General features: G+C 43.9%; 1 protein-coding gene across 2 annotated transcripts in view; it reads left to right on the top strand.

Moving 5' to 3' along the window:
• The first annotated feature begins 558 nt into the window (after positions 1-558).
• LOC130290282 (leucine-rich repeat and fibronectin type III domain-containing protein 1-like) overlaps positions 559-16,535 on the top strand; it is a 216,280-nt gene continuing 200,303 nt past the window's right edge. For both annotated transcript variants that reach the window (XM_056537693.1, XM_056537692.1), the window contains exon 1: positions 559-874. The gene's annotated coding sequence lies outside the window, so the exon portion shown is untranslated. The remainder of the gene's footprint in view (positions 875-16,535) is intronic.

The raw sequence follows: 16,535 nt of genomic DNA, 5'->3' as shown, positions 1-16,535 counted from the left end.
GCCCGGCTGTGTTCCCTAGATGCCCCCCGGCAGTGCCCGGCTGTGTTCCCTAGCTGCCCCTGGCAGTGCCCGGCTGTGTTCCCTAGCTGCCCCCGGCAGTGCCCGGCTGTGTTCCCTAGCTGCCCCTGGCAGTGCCCGGCTGTGTTCCCTAGCTGCCCCCGGCAGTGCCCGGCTGTGTTCCCTAGCTGCCCCTGGCAGTGCCCGGCTGTGTTCCCTAGCTGCCCCTGGTAGTGCCCGGCTGTGTTTCCTAGCTGCCCCTGGCAGTGCCCGGCTGTGTTCCCTGGCTGCCCCCGGCAGTGCCCGGCTGTGTTCCCCAGCTGCCCCCGGCTGTGTTCCCCAGCTGCCCCCGGCTGTGTTCCCCAGCTGCCCCCGGCTGTGTTCCCCAGCTGCCCCCGGCTGTGTTCCCCAGCTGCCCCCGGCAGTGCCCGGCTGTGGGCAGGTGATGCACGTGTGTCGGTGCCCGTGCCGCCCTCCGGTTCTGTGGTGCAGTGTAGAGTCTGGCTCCGCCTCCCCCCGGCAGGCCCCTCCCAGCCCCGTCCTCCCTTCCTCCCCGTCACCTCCAGCCCCCCCACCCCAAACACCCAGACTCACCGAGCGAGGGATTGGACGAGGTGGCTCCCGCACGGGTCCTCCCGGGGGTCGGATGTGTGCCCTTCTCTTCCTCTCGGGGGGCTGCCGGAGCGGGCGCAGTGTCGGGGCGCAGCCGGATGGCCTGGGATAACTAGCCGGGGATTGGCGCTATGGATGGAGCCGCTCGTGCCCTCTGAATGCCCCCTCCGTGCCAGCTGCTTTCTTGAGGCGGGGGCTGCTGCAGAAGGGGCGGCCAGTGCTGGCACCAGGTGGATGGCATGGCGCAGAGAGAGCCCAGCTGAAGGTAGGTGGTCACACACTGCAATGCCAGCCTGCCCGCGTTTTCTGCTCCATCTTCAGCCTCCTCTGGTGATGATGATGGTAGCGGCTCCACTAGACCCGGCTGTCTGCAGCTTCATTCCCTGGGCTGCCTCTTTTTGGGTAGTGGATGTCTCTCTGTCTATTCCTATGGAGAGTCTCCCCTGTGCTCTCCAGTCTATTCTGGGACTGTCTCAGCCGGTGCCTGGCTCTCTATGACATCCCCTGCAGGCAGTGACTTACTGACTCCATGTTTGGCTCTTCCCGATGCCCCTTACAGTGGAGATGGATATTTGTGCCAATGGTCCTGATCCTGATTCCACCTCAACATTGCAGAACTCTCCACATGCATAGTGCCGAACCAGGTCCAGTCCACAGTGCAGAGCTACTCTGATCCATATTACTGTCCCTGTTTATGGTCCTGGACCTGCCCTGACCAAGACTCTGAACCTGCCCTGACCAAGACTCTGAACCTGCCCTGACCAAGACTCTGAACCTGCCCTGACCAAGACTCTGAACCTGCCCTGACCAAGACTCTGAACCTGCCCTGACCAAGGCTCTGAACCTGCCCTGACCAAGACTCTGAACCTGCCCTGACCAAGGCTCTGAACCTGCCCTGACCAAGGCTCTGAACCTGCCCTGACCAAGGCTCTGAACCTGCCCTGACCAAGGCTCTGAACCTGCCCTGACCAAGGCTCTGAACCTGCCCTGACCAAGACTCTGAACCTGCCCTGACCAAGGCTCTGAACCTGCCCTGACCAAGGCTCTGAACCTGCCCTGACCAAGGCTCTGAACCTACCCTGACCAAGGCTCTGAACCTGTCCTGACCAAGACTCTGAACCTGCCCTGACCAAGACTCTGAACCTGCCCTGACCAAGACTCTGAACCTGCCCTGACCAAGACTCTGAACCTGCCCTGACCAAGGCTCTGAACCTGCCCTGACCAAGGCTCTGAACCTGCCCTGACAAGGCTCTGAACCTGCCCTGACAAGGCTCTGAACCTGCCCTGACCAAGGCTCTGAACCTGCCCCAGTCCATATTACTGGACCTGACCATGGTGCTGAGCCTGCTCTTATCTATATGACTGGACCTGCCCATGGCGCTGAGCCTGCTCTTATCTATATGACTGGACCTGTCCATGGTGCTGAGCCTGCTCTTATCTATATGACTGGACCTGTCTATGGTGCGGAGCCTGCTCTAATCCATATTACTGGACCTGCCCATGGTGCTGAGCCTGCTCTAATTCATATTACTGGACCTGCCCATGGTGCTGAGCCTGCTCTTATCTATACGACTGGACCTGTCTATGGTTCTGAGCCTGCTCTTATCTATATTACTGGACCTGTCCATGGTGCTGAGCCTGCTCTAATTCATATTACTGGACCTGCCCATGGTGCTGAGCCTGCTCTTATCCATATGACTGGACCTGCCCATGGTGCTGAGCCTGCTCTTATCTATATGACTGGACCTGCCCATGGTGCTGAGCCTGCTCTTATCTATATGACTGGACCTGTCTATGGTTCTGAGCCTGCTCTTATCCATATTACTGGACCTGTCCATGGTGCGGAGCCTGCTCTTATCCATATTACTGGACCTGTTCATGGTGCGGAGCCTGCTCTTATCTATATTACTGGACCTGTCCATGGCGCCGAGCCTGCTCTTATCCATATTACTGGACCTGTCCATGGTTCTGAGCCTGCTCTTATCTATATGACTGGACCTGTCTATGGTTCTGAGCCTGCTCTTATCCATATTACTGGACCTGTCCATGGTGCGGAGCCTGCTCTTATCCATATTACTGGACCTGTCCATGGTGCGGAGCCTGCTCTTATCCATATTACTGGACCTGCCCATGGCGCTGAGCCTGCTCTTATCTATATGACTGGACCTGTCTATGGTTCTGAGCCTGCTCTTATCCATATTACTGGACCTGTCCATGGTGCGGAGCCTGCTCTTATCCATATTACTGGACCTGTTCATGGTGCGGAGCCTGCTCTTATCTATATGACTGGACCTGTCCATGGTGCTGAGCCTGCTCTTATCCATATTACTGGACCTGTCCATGGTGCGGAGCCTGCTCTTATCTATATTACTGGACCTGTCCATGGCGCCGAGCCTGCTCTAATTCATATTACTGGACCTGCCCATGGTGCTGAGCCTGCTCTTATCTATATGACTGGACCTGTCTATGGTTCTGAGCCTGCTCTTATCCATATTACTGGACCTGTCCATGGTGCGGAGCCTGCTCTTATCCATATTACTGGACCTGTCCATGGTGCGGAGCCTGCTCTTATCTATATTACTGGACCTGTCCATGGCGCCGAGCCTGCTCTAATTCATATTACTGGACCTGTCCATGGTTCTGAGCCTGCTCTTATCTATATGACTGGACCTGTCTATGGTTCTGAGCCTGCTCTTATCCATATTACTGGTCCTGTCCATGGTGCGGAGCCTGCTCTTATCCATATTACTGGACCTGTCCATGGTGCGGAGCCTGCTCTTATCTATATTACTGGACCTGTCCATGGCGCCGAGCCTGCTCTAATTCATATTACTGGACCTGTCCATGGTTCTGAGCCTGCTCTTATCTATATGACTGGACCTGTCTATGGTTCTGAGCCTGCTCTTATCCATATTACTGGACCTGTCCATGGTGCGGAGCCTGCTCTTATCCATATTACTGGACCTGCCCATGGCGCTGAGCCTGCTCTTTTCTATATGACTGGACCTGTCCATGGCGCTGAGCCTGCTCTTATCTATATTACTGGACCTGACCATGGCTGTGACTGAACCTGCTCCAGTCCATATTTCTCTCCCTGTTTATTGTGCTGAACCTTCTCTAGGTCATATTACTGTCAATGGTGCTGAACCAATCCATATTCCTCAACCTGTCCACCATGGTAGGTCCAGTAATCAACATTACTGGTAGGTCCAGTAATCGACATTACTGGACCTACCATGGTGTGGAATCTGCTACAGTCCACATTTACATCTGATCTAGTCCATGATGATAAACCTTTTCTGATCCATATTTCCCTTGTCCATGGTGCTGAAACTGCTGTAGCCTGGATTTGAATCTGATCTTGTCCATATTGCTGAACCTCCAGTCCACATTACAAGACATGTCCATGGTGCTGAATTCTTTCAAATCCATTTTGCTAGACCTGTCCTAGACCGTCCCTGTCCATAATGATGTAATCTTTTCCAATTCAGATTACCAGATCTGCCCTTGGTGCTGAACCTACTCTAGTCTATAGTACTAGACCTGTCCCTGTCCTTGGTCCTGAACCTACTCTGATCTATAGTACTAGACCTGTCCCTGTCCATGGTGCTGAACCTACTCTAGTCTATATTTCTGGACCATTCCCTGTCGATGGTGCTGAATCTACTCTAGTCTATAGTACTAGACCTGTCCCTGTCCATGGTGCTGAACCTACTCTAGTCTATAGTACTAGACCTGTCCCTGTCCTTGGTGCTGAACCTACTCTAGTCTATATTTCTGGACCATTCCCTGTCCATGGTGCTGAACCTACTCTAGTATACATCACTAGACCCATCCCTGTCCTTGGTGCTGAACCTGCTCCAGTCCAGATGATTGGACCTGCCCTTGGTGCTGAAGCTTCTCTAGTCTATATTTCTGGATCTGTCCATGGTTCTGAATCTACTCTAGTCTTTAGTACTAGACCTGACTCTGTTCATGGTGCTGCACCTGCTATAATCCACATTTAGACCTAATCCCGTTCATATTGCAGAACCCACCATTACTCCTGGTGCTGATCCCCTTTCTCATGCCTAAGCATGCTCTGATTTATGGTGCTGATCTTTGATCCTATTGCCAGGCAAACAAACCCCCGTGTACAGTGCTACCTCTCTGTCTATAATGCTGAACATAGTGCTGAAAAAGCAAACCCGTTCTCTAATGGTAAAAGTACTGCTATCTATAAAGCTGATCCTACCCATCCAAATATGTCCTTGTCTGTCTTACTGAACGGTGTTATCTTCTGAGTCAGATTTTTGGATGCCTAATAGCTACAAGAAAACAGCGTCTGTGTCACAGGCTATAAGTCGGCATGTATGTCACATCATATATATTCACAATGCAGGTCAATAACATACCGCGTTACATCTCATAGCGTCGGGCATCCATCGGACTACATGCTAGTAACCTGGTACATACATGTCAGGAAGGACAACACCTTGAGAAAACTGAGACGTATTAATAGGCACAGGGCAGCTCCGAGGCTCAATCCCTTTTATGACAATTTATTTGCATACATGCAGCAGCCCTTGGAGGTGACATCCATATTTCTGCTGCTCCCCTTGAGACACGCCAGCAAAATGCATCCCACCATCTTATCACTAGTCAGCACTCTACATCAAATAGCCCAGCAGCATGCTTTTTTCCTTCCCTGATACACAATACCAGCATAAATCTTCCAGCCTTGACACATATCAGCAGCATGTAGAAAATATTGTCTTAAAAGAAACAACATTATAATCCTATGTATCTGAGACCTTGATATGCATTAGCTTGAATGCACTGTATAGTCCTTTCATATCCTTTCATTCTATAGCAACGTTTCCCAAGCAGTGTGCCTCCAGCTGTTGTCAAATTACAACTCCCAGCATGCCCGGACAGCCGAAGGCTGTCCGGGCATGCTGGGAGTTGTAGTTTGGCAACAGCTGGAGGCACCCAGCTTGGGAAACACCATTCTATGGTATTGCATTCACGATTGTGATACAGCAGCACAGATCTCATGCCTCGTCTGCAGATCATTAGGGTATGCGATGATCACTAGTCAGCAAAATAGGTAGGAAAATATTGTCTTAAAAGAAACATTAAAATCCTATTTATCTGAGACCTTAATATGCTGTATAGTCCTTTCATATCATGACACTGTGATATTCTATGGCAGTGTTTCTCAAGCAGGGTGCCTCCAGCTGTTGCCAAACTACAACTCCCAGCATGCCCGGACAGCCTTCGGCTGTCCGGGCATGCTGGGAGTTGTAGTTTGGCAACAGCTGGAGGCACCCGGCTTGGGAAACACCATTCTATGGTATTGCATTCACGATTGTGATACACCAGCACAGATCTGATGCCTTGTCTGCAGATCATTAGGGTATGTGATGATCACTAGTGAGCAAAATAGGTAGGAAAATATTGTCTTAAAAGAAACATTAAAATCCTATTTATCTGAGACCTTGATATGTATTGAATACAATGTATAGTCCTTTCATATCATGACACTGTGATATTCTATGGCAGTGTTTCCCAAGCAGGGTGCCTCCAGCTGTTGCCAAACTACAACTCCCAGCATGCCCGGACAGCCGGAGGATGTCCGGACATGCTGGGAGTTGTAGTTTGTCAACAGCTGGAGGCACCCTGCTTGGGAAACACCGTTCTGTGGTATTGCATTCACGATTGTGATACACCAGCAGAGATCTGATGCCTCGTCTGCAGATCATTAGGGTATGCGATGATCACTAGTGAGCAAAATAGGTAGGAAACTGATGGCAGATGTGATTAATACAAACGACGTTGTCAGAAGTTAATAAACTGGATCTCATTTGTGTACACAGAAGGGGGTTTTCTGGATGTTTGTTTATGTGTATGCGAGTCATAAGAATGGAATCTTGCTAGATGATATTCTTGATGGAGATCATTATACCGTACCTGCAGAATCCGGGGCAATACATCCTTCATGTTTGCTCAACATGTTACATTGTTACCAATGGGCTACAGTGATACATTAGAAATGACTGTTCGGTTACTTGTTGGAGAAAATTGTGGCATTTTTTTTCCATTGTCTTGTAGGGACTAAAGTCCTAGTATCTGATCCTAATGTCCAGCGGTGGAGCGCAGAACATACAGATAAGGTGCTTTAGGTAGCTTTATCATTGGAAACCAATGGGGTTATTCGCACGTGGATTAATACTTACGTGATTAAAGACGTTGGTTTTAGAGATACCCTAAAAGGGAATACTGAGTAAATAGAAAGAGTCATTCATTCGTGACCCCCATCCATTAACCAGAACAGAAAGCATTTTTCACTCCAGAGGACTTGGTGTATCCTTCCATTACACTGACAGCCCAGTGATTACAATGGGCACCGTGTAATGCTTCATTTATACTGAGGTGGTGCTGCAGGAAACGTAACATTTACTACCAGGTTCCCCCCTATTGAGTATAGCTGATTGATGGGGGTCCCAGCAGCCGAACACCCGGTGATCGGCTGAACAGAGGAAGGGTTGTCCCAAGGGAGCTTTTCCTTTTTATTGTACTATTGGGTATTATAGTAATGTTGCAAAAAGTATCATGACATGTAAATTATGGACATTTTGTATCTATTGTAATTTCATTGTATCGAATGGTTAATGAGCCTTCACCTTGTTCCCTTACACTCTTGACTATTTCTCTCTCCACTCACTTTACCATTTCCCCAAAAGTGATGAGCAGCATAGGCCATATTCAAATTTGCGATATTTTGCAAATATATGGACGAATTTTTGTACTATATTCGCAAAATTTGCATATGCAATATATTCACAGTTATTTTCGCTTTGCGTAAATGCGCATGCGCGTATTTGCATGTGGATAACTATCTACCTATCCATCTATATTATCTATCTATATTATCTATCCATCTATCTAAACAGGAGAATACAGCAGCACACTGCTAGCACAAAGATACAAGTAAAACATGAAATGCTATATTGCTACAATGCAAAAAAGGCAAAAATGAGGTACTTAGTATTTAATGTTTTACTTGTATCTTTGTGCTAGCAGTGTGCTGCTGCTGTATTCTCCTGTTTGTGTATATTCAGCCTAGCAGCGTGCACCTGTATGCCGGGTCCATGCAGTAGTTTCGATATCAGTATGTACTGGCCAACTTATCCTCGTTTTCATCTATCTATCTATCTATCTATATTATCTATCTATCCATCTATCTTTCTATCTATCTCCTAATATTCTTGGTCTATACAGAAGTGATAATGTGTCTATTAAATTTTTCATTTTGAATGTTGTCATATTATATTCCCAAATATCGTCACTACCTATCTACCTATCTCATTTTAGTGATGATATTCGCAAATTTGAGGATATTCATGAATATTTAAATATTCTCATATTCACAAATATTCGCTCTCCAGTCTAATACAGTAAATAGTATAGGAGCCTTCTTTAGACCACAAGCTTGAAGCAGGGAGGGATGAGATCACTGTGATGTGTTCTGTGGGGGAAAAAAAATTATGAATATTCGTAATTGCGAATAACTAGCGCTATATTCGCCATATTCGTCTATATGCTAAATTGCGAATATTCGCCCTCAACACTATTCACCAACTCTCACTTCATTGACTGTTCACGCTCCCTTCTTTCTCATTGTATATTTACTATTTACTATTTACTATTTAGGTATAGATGTCATATATTTACCATTTAGGTACAAAATGTACTTGGTACAACAGTCCTTTAAGCAGCGGTATAACTCTGGACTCTATGGCAAACTTTAGAAGTCTCCCTTTCCTTGAGTATGAACATCTATGTAAAATAAAAGGACACACTTTAAAAGTAAATAAATACATGAATAAACAAACATAAATAAATAAATAAAACATGTGTGCTTATCCTTACAGGTAAGCAATAACATAAGAAGCAGCTAAGCACTGATATGTGATGCAACCACAGCCCGAACCCATAAATTCTCTTTGACACCAGAACAAAAGTGTAAAATGGTTTTCCAGGCAATATTGATTGATGTCTTATTCTCAGGATAGGCTGTCAATAGTGGATTGGTGCTGTGCTAACACCTGGCACCCCTACAGATCCGCTGTTCTGCAAAGCAACGCTACCTGGATGTCAACAAAGTGAATGGAGCAGGAAGCCCCAGCTCTTTATATTGTGTAGTGGGTGTTCTGGATTAGTGCAGTCCAACCTGGCATGGCCAGTACACAATGTATAGAACTGAGGCTTCTGGTTCCATACACTATGTTTACATCCGGGTGCCATGTCTTCGCAAAACAACACATTGACAGTATGCTGGTGTCTCTAGAATTTAAGAGAGCCCAGCAGAAGGTAGGTGGCCACACACTGCAGTGCCAGCCTGTCCATGTTTTCTGCTACATCTTCAGCTTTCTTTATGGTGTCTCATGATGCTGATGGTAGTGGCTTAATTAGTCCTGGCTGTCTGCAGCTTCATCGCTCTAGGTTGGATCGTTTTGGATAGTGGATGGCTCTCATCTGTCTATTTCCATGGTGATCCTGCCTCCTTTGCTCTCCAGTCTATTCTGGGACTGTCTCAGGTGGTCTCTGCCAGTGCATGGCTCTTGTTAACATTTCCTGAAAGCAATGGCTTGATGACTCCATGTTTGGCTGTTCCTGATGTCCCTTACTGTGGAGATGACTATTATTTGACAATGGTCCTGATCCCACATCAACATTGAGGAACTCCCTACTATGATGCTGAACCTTCTGCAGTATATAGTGCAGAGCCTGCTCTAATCATATTAATTCCCCTGTCCATAGGGTTGGGCTTGTCCTGACCATGGCTCTAAACCTAACCAAGCCCTTATTCCTGAACCCGTTCATGGTGCTGAGCCTGCTCCTGCCCCTGTCATTAGACCTGCCCATGGTGCTGAGCCTGCTCTAATCTATATGAGAGTACCTGTCCATTATGCTGAACCTGCTCTAATCCATATGACAGTACCTGTCCCTGTCCATGGTGCTGAGCCTGCTCTAATCCATATCGATGTCCCTGTCCATGGTGCTGAGCCTGCTCTAATCCATATGACAGTACCTGTCCCTGTCCATGGTGCTGAGCCTGCTCTGATCCATATGACAGTACCTGTCCATGGTGCTGAGCCTGCTCTAATCCATATCGATGTCCCTGTCCATGGTGCTGAGCCTGCTCTAATCCATATGACAGTATCTGTCTCTGTCCATGGTTCTGAACTTGCTCCAGTCACCATTACTAGACCTGTCCATGATGCCTAGCTTGCTCTAATCCATATTACTGGACCTGAATGGCGGCGGTGTCAGGTGTCTTTAGAGTGTAAGAGCCCCTAGAGGGTCTGGAAAGGCATATCTTAAACAGATAAAGCTTTGTATATTATTTTAGTGCATAGAAAATATATATGCTTCTTTAATGGACTTTCAATATATCATGTATTTTTAATCTTTACTGGATGTGTTGGTGCTTGAAGGACCTAACTACCGACCAGGAGTAGATAACCTAACTTCGGACTGGGTCATCTACTCCTGGTCCATGATGTTGTCAGCATGCTCCTAGTGGTATCTAATAGCTTTATCTTCATAGAAGAGAAAAGAAAATGCTGAGCACTGCCCTTACTTTCAGATGTGGGCTCCTGGTGAATGCAGTTCTGTATGGATCCCCACCCGGTCCTCTGTGTCTCTACCTGTAGGTAGTAGTTCACATAGGATTCTTGATACAAAAGAGATAGACGCGGCCACTCAGATGCATAGTATCCCAAAAAATAGTCTTCTTTATTTCAAAAGATCAACATAACAGGTAACGGGGTAATGCGGGGAAAGACAAACAGAGGGCTATGGAGCAGTGAATGCAAAGAGCCATTTCATGCCCATAATTCACTTCTTCGGACCACCTTAAGGTGGTCCGAAGAAGTGAATTATGGGCATGAAATGGCTCTTTGCATCCACTGCTCCATTGCCCTCTGTTTGTCTCTCCCCGCATTAGCCCGTTACCTGTTATGCTGATTTTTTGAAATTAAGAAGACTATTTTTTTTTGGATACTACGCCTCTGAGTGGCCACGTTTATCTCTTTTGTATCAAGAATGCTAATAGCTTTCTACCTGGCCATAGTTTTAAACTGTATGTGCATCCTGAGATGGCAGATAAAGTTGAATGTGGTGCTTTCCTGGGTTTATAAATACAGGGAATGTAATGTTGGTTATCAGTGCAAACAACAGACAGATTGGGACTTTCTGAGACCCCAGGAACCCCAGTAGATGCTCTGGTTGCTAGTTACTAAACTGATATTAAGTCAACCGGCGTGCGGGAATACACCTTAATGAAGATCACACATTTCTCTCTATCTCATCATTAAGCCTTAGAAACCTTTTGGTTTGTTAATGTCATTAGTTCTTTTTTGTAGCCCACATTGTATTTTAGGTTTAGTGTTTATTCACGTAATGAGCTCAACTGTGAGATCCTGTGACAAACATTACTAATGGTAAAACCATATATCATAGTAATGAGAGCTTCCTTTAGAAAATGATGACTGGTAACACAATGGGCTGTCCACACAGTGCCAGGGTGGATTAAAGTTTCAATAGACTGTCTTATAAGCAATGACCTTCATATAAGCTATCAGAACTAGCACAAAAAGGGAGCAACTCTCCATAAAACCAATCTTACTCCATTATCTTAACTGGCCTATCGAGTTTAATGGTTCAGCAGTGACTCGATTGCCACTGCAGGATCCCTGTATTTATGACCGGTGGGGGTCTAACTAAGTTGTCAGCTCCATACTCATCAGGCACCCTACGTCTAGAGGAAAGAAGGTTCTACCAACATTACAGACAGAGATTCTTTACTGTAAGAGCAGTGAGACGCTGGAACTCTCTATCCTTTGATATTGTGATGTCTCACTCAATAAACAAGTTCAAGGGGGGCCTGGATGTTTTTCTGGAACAATATACTATTACAGGTTATGGATATTAGATTTATGGGGATAGAACGTTTATCCCTGGATTTATTCTGATGTCATATTGGGGTTGAGAAGGTTTTTGCCTTCATCTGGATCAACACAGTAGGGCTTTAGGTTGAACTCAATGGACTCTTGTCCTTTTTTAACCATAAATTATGTTACTATGTTACTTATCAATAGAGATTAGTAAATCAATTTGGCACAAATCAGATTCAGTCCAATCCTCAAAATTAGAATCCAAACTTTATTTATTTTTTGGGTTTTGTTTTATCTCTGCTTCTGTACACTAAGCAGCCCAGAGATAAGCAACAATGTTTCTTCTCCATAATGTTTTCTGGGCTGTCCGGTCATGCTCAGGATGGAAGTTTTGCAACATTTGGAGGGCCGCAGTTTGAGACCACTGGTCTAAAGAGTCAAGTGTCGCACAACCGACCAAATTAGCCAGAAATAGGGGTCTTGTAGATAAAATGTACCTTCTTGTTTATCTCAATTTACTGTTTATTGCACTTATTTTTAATCAATTGTTACATTGTCCTGTATGTAGCATAACCAATAGAGTGCACTATTGCTATACAGCAGTGGTCTTCAACCAGCGGACCTCCAGATGTTGCAAAACTACAAATCCCAGCATGCCCGGACAGCCAACGGCTGTCCGGGCATGCTGGGAGTTGTTGTTTTGCAACATCTGGAGGTCCGCAGGTTGAAGACCACTGCTATACAGTATAAATCAATAGCAAAAATGAATTGATCCTTAAAGATGAACTAAAACACATAAGTTCAATAAGGACTTATTTGCATATTGTTCTTTAGGGAACTGGAATGTAATAATCGTTCAGGCTTCACTTCTCTCATTGTGTCATGGAGATTCATTAATTTAGCCTTAAGGGGGTCAGATGCTTAGAACAGAAGCCACCGACCGGCTCCTTAATCTCCTTCTCCCATGGGAACAAAGGATTAAGTATGTTAAATTCTAACCAGCCTGACCTTTTCTTCTCTAGATAGCTTTAGGCTCTCAGGGCATGCTGGGAGTTGTAGTTTTGCAACAGCTGGAGGTCCACGGGTTGGGGAACGTGACCTTAAGTAGTAAATATATGATAGCTTGTAATGTAGCTTGTAACATTTATGGTGCTTGTGCATTGCTCCTCGTGTCTTCTTCCATGTTCTCGCTCCTTTGCTATCTTAACAATAATGTATAATTTCCACCAATTATAAACAATGAATTATGTGTAATTTATCTGGTGATAAGCTTTATTAGATAATAGAAGTCTATCTGTAATAGGCGTGAACCCTGATCCTGATTTTATTAGGCTGTAATCTTCTGATAATGGTAAGCGCCAACAAAATGGGTATAATGGAGTCCATGTGATGAAGTGATCTGTGATAGGAGCTAATGCCGCTTTTATGTTGTTGTGTAGTGAAGAGAGCTCAGTATATATCTCAGAGAGCTCAGTATATATGAAGAGAACAGAGCTCAGTATATATGAAGAGAAGAGAGCTCAGTATATATGAAGAGAAGAGAGCTCAGTATATATGAAGAGAAGAGAGCTCAGTATATATCTCAGAGAGCTCAGTATATATGAAGAGAAGAGAGCTCAGTATATATGAAGAGAAGAGAGCTCAGTATATATGAAGAGAAGAGAGCTCAGTATATATGAAGAGAAGAGAGCTCAGTATATATGAAGAGAAGAAAGCTCAGTATATATGAAGAGAAGAGAGCTCAGTATATATCTCAGAGAGCTCAGTATATATGAAGAGAAGAGAGCTCAGTATATATCTCAGAGAGCTCAGTATATATGAAGAGAAGAGAGCTCAGTATATATCTCAGAGAGCTCAGTATATATGAAGAGAAGAGAGCACAGTATATATGAAGAGAAGAGAACTCAGTATATATCTCAGAGAGCTCAGTATATATGAAGAGAAGAGAGCTCAGTATATATCTCAGAGAGCTCAGTATATATGAAGAGAAGAGAGCTCAGTATATATGAAGAGAGCTCAGTATATATCTCAGAGAGCTCAGTATATATGAAGAGAAGAGAGCTCAGTATATATGAAGAGAAGAGAGCACAGTATATATGAAGAGAGCTCAGTATATATCTCAGAGAGCTCAGTATATATGAAGAGAAGAGAGCTCAGTATATATCTCAGAGAGCTCAGTATATATGAAGAGAAGAGAGCTCAGTATATATGAAGAGAGCTCAGTATATATGAAGAGAGCTCAGTATATATGAAGAGAAGAGAGCTCAGTATATATGAAGAGAAGAGAGCTCAGTATATATTAAGAGAGCTCAGTATATATGAAGAGAAGAGAGCTCAGTATACATGAAGAGAGCTCAGTTTATATGAAGAGAGCTCATTATATATGAAGAGAAGAGAGCTCAGTATATATGAAGAGAAGAGAGCTCAGTATATATGAAGAGAGCTCAGTAAATATGAAGAGAAGAGAGCTCAGTATATATGAAGAGAAGAGAGCTCAGTTTATATGAAGAGAGCTCAGTATATATGAAGAGAAGAGAGCTCAGTATATATGAAGAGAAGAGAGCTCAGTATATATGAAGAGAAGAGAGCTCAGTATATATCTCAGAGAGCTCAGTATATATGAAGAGAAGATAGCTCAGTATATATGAAGAGAAGAGAGCTCAGTATATATGAAGAGAAGAGAGCTCAGTATATATGAAGAGAAGAGAGCTCAGTATATATAAAGAGAAGAGAGCTCAGTATATATGAAAAGAAGAGAGCTCAGTATATATGAAGAGAAGAGAGCTCAGTATATATGAAGAGAAGAGAGCTCAGTATATATGAAGAGAGGAGAGCTCAGTATATATCTCAGGGAATCAATGTCTTAGTGATATTTGTCATCGCCCAGTACTTGGTAGTGTTGGTGGTCATAATAGCCTTCTTCTGGGGTCTCATGGAGGTGTTGGAGATGTTTCTTTTCATTCAAATATTAATTTATTCATTCACTCACTTGTGTTTTGGGTCACAGTCATTAATTAATTTATATTCTAATAGTTGAATGTATGCTAGAATGTCATAGTGGAGACAACCAGGGCCGAGTTATACTGATCTCTGTAAATGTTTCAATTGTCAGATATTAACGATACAGGTAGAGAGCGGTATATTATGTATAGCACAGGTAGAGAGCAGTATAATATGTATAGCACAGGTAGAGAGCGGTATATTATGTATAGCACAGGTAGAGAGCAGTATAATATGTATAGCACAGGTAGAGAGCAGTATATTATGTATAGCACAGGTAGAGAGCGGAATATTATGTATAGCACAGGTAGAGAGCGGTATATTATGTATAGCACAGGTAGAGAGCAGTATATTATGTATATTACAGGTAGAGAGCAGTATAATATGTATAGCACAGGTAGAGAGCGGTATATTATGTATAGCACAGGTAGAGAGCAGTATAATATGTATAGCACAGGTAGAGAGCAGTATAATATGTATAGCACAGGTAGAGAGCAGTATATTATATATAGTACAGGTAGAGAGCAGTATAATATGTATAGCACAGGTAGAGAGCTGTATAATATGTATAGCACAGGTAGAGAGCAATATAATATGTATAGCACAGGTAGAGAGCGGTATAATATGTATAGTACAGGTAGAGAGCGGTATATTATGTATAGCACAGGTAGAGAGCAGTATAATATGTATAAAACAGGTAGAGAGCAGTAAATTATGTATAGCACAGGTAGAGAGCGGTATAATATGTATAGTACAGGTAGAGAGCGGTATATTATGTATAGCACAGGTAGAGAGCGGTATATTATGTATAGCACAGGTAGAGAGCAGTATAATATGTATAGCACAGGTAGAGAGCGGTATAATATGTATAGTACAGGTAGAGAGCGGTATATTATGTATAGCACAGGTAGAGAGCAGTATAATATGTATAAAACAGGTGGAGAGCAGTAAATTATGTATAGCACAGGTAGAGAGCGGTATAATATGTATAGTACAGGTAGAGAGCGGTATATTATGTATAGCACAGGTAGAGAGCAGTATAATATGTATAAAACAGGTGGAGAGCAGTAAATTATGTATAGCACAGGTAGAGAGCGGTATAATATGTATAGTACAGGTAGAGAGCGGTATATTATGTATAGCACAGGTAGAGAGCAGTATATTATGTATAGCACAGGTAGAGAGCAGTATATTATGTATAGCTCAGGTAGAGAGCAGTTTATTATGTATAGCACAGGTAGAGAGCAGTATAATATGTATAGCTCAGGTAGAGAGCAGTTTATTATGTATAGCACAGGTAGAGAGCAGTATAATATGTATAGCACAGGTAGAGAGCGGTATAATATGTATAGCACATTTAGAGAGCAGTATAATATGTATAGCACAGGTAGAGAGCAGTATAATATGTATAGTACAGGTAGAGAGCAGTATATTTTGTATAGCACAGGTAGAGAGCAGTATAATATGTATAGCAGATGTAGAGAGCAGTATAATATGTATAAAACAGGTAGAGAGCAGTAAATTATGTATAGCACAGGTAGAGAGCAGTATATTATGTATAGCACAGGTAGAGAGCAGTATATTATGTATAGCTCAGGTAGAGAGCAGTTTATTATGTATAGCACAGGTAGAGAGCAGTATAATATGTATAGCACAGGTAGAGAGCGGTATAATATGTATAGCACATTTAGAGAGCAGTATAATATGTATAGCACAGGTAGAGAGCAGTTTATTATGTATAGCACAGGTAGAGAGCTGTATAATATGTATAGCACAGGTAGAGAGCGGTATAATATGTATAACACAGGTATAGAGCAGTATATTATAAATAGCACAGGTAGAGAGCAGTATAATATGCATATCACAGGTAGAGAGAAGTATAATATGTATAGCACAGGTAGAGACCAGTATATTATGTATAGCACAGGTAGAGAGCAGTATAATATGTATAGCACAGGTAGAGAGCGGTATAATATGTATAGC

This window comes from Hyla sarda, chromosome 9 (genome assembly GCF_029499605.1).
Source record: "Hyla sarda isolate aHylSar1 chromosome 9, aHylSar1.hap1, whole genome shotgun sequence".
NCBI lineage: Eukaryota > Metazoa > Chordata > Amphibia > Anura > Hylidae > Hyla > Hyla sarda.
This window is presented reverse-complemented; position numbering and strand designations above follow the sequence as displayed.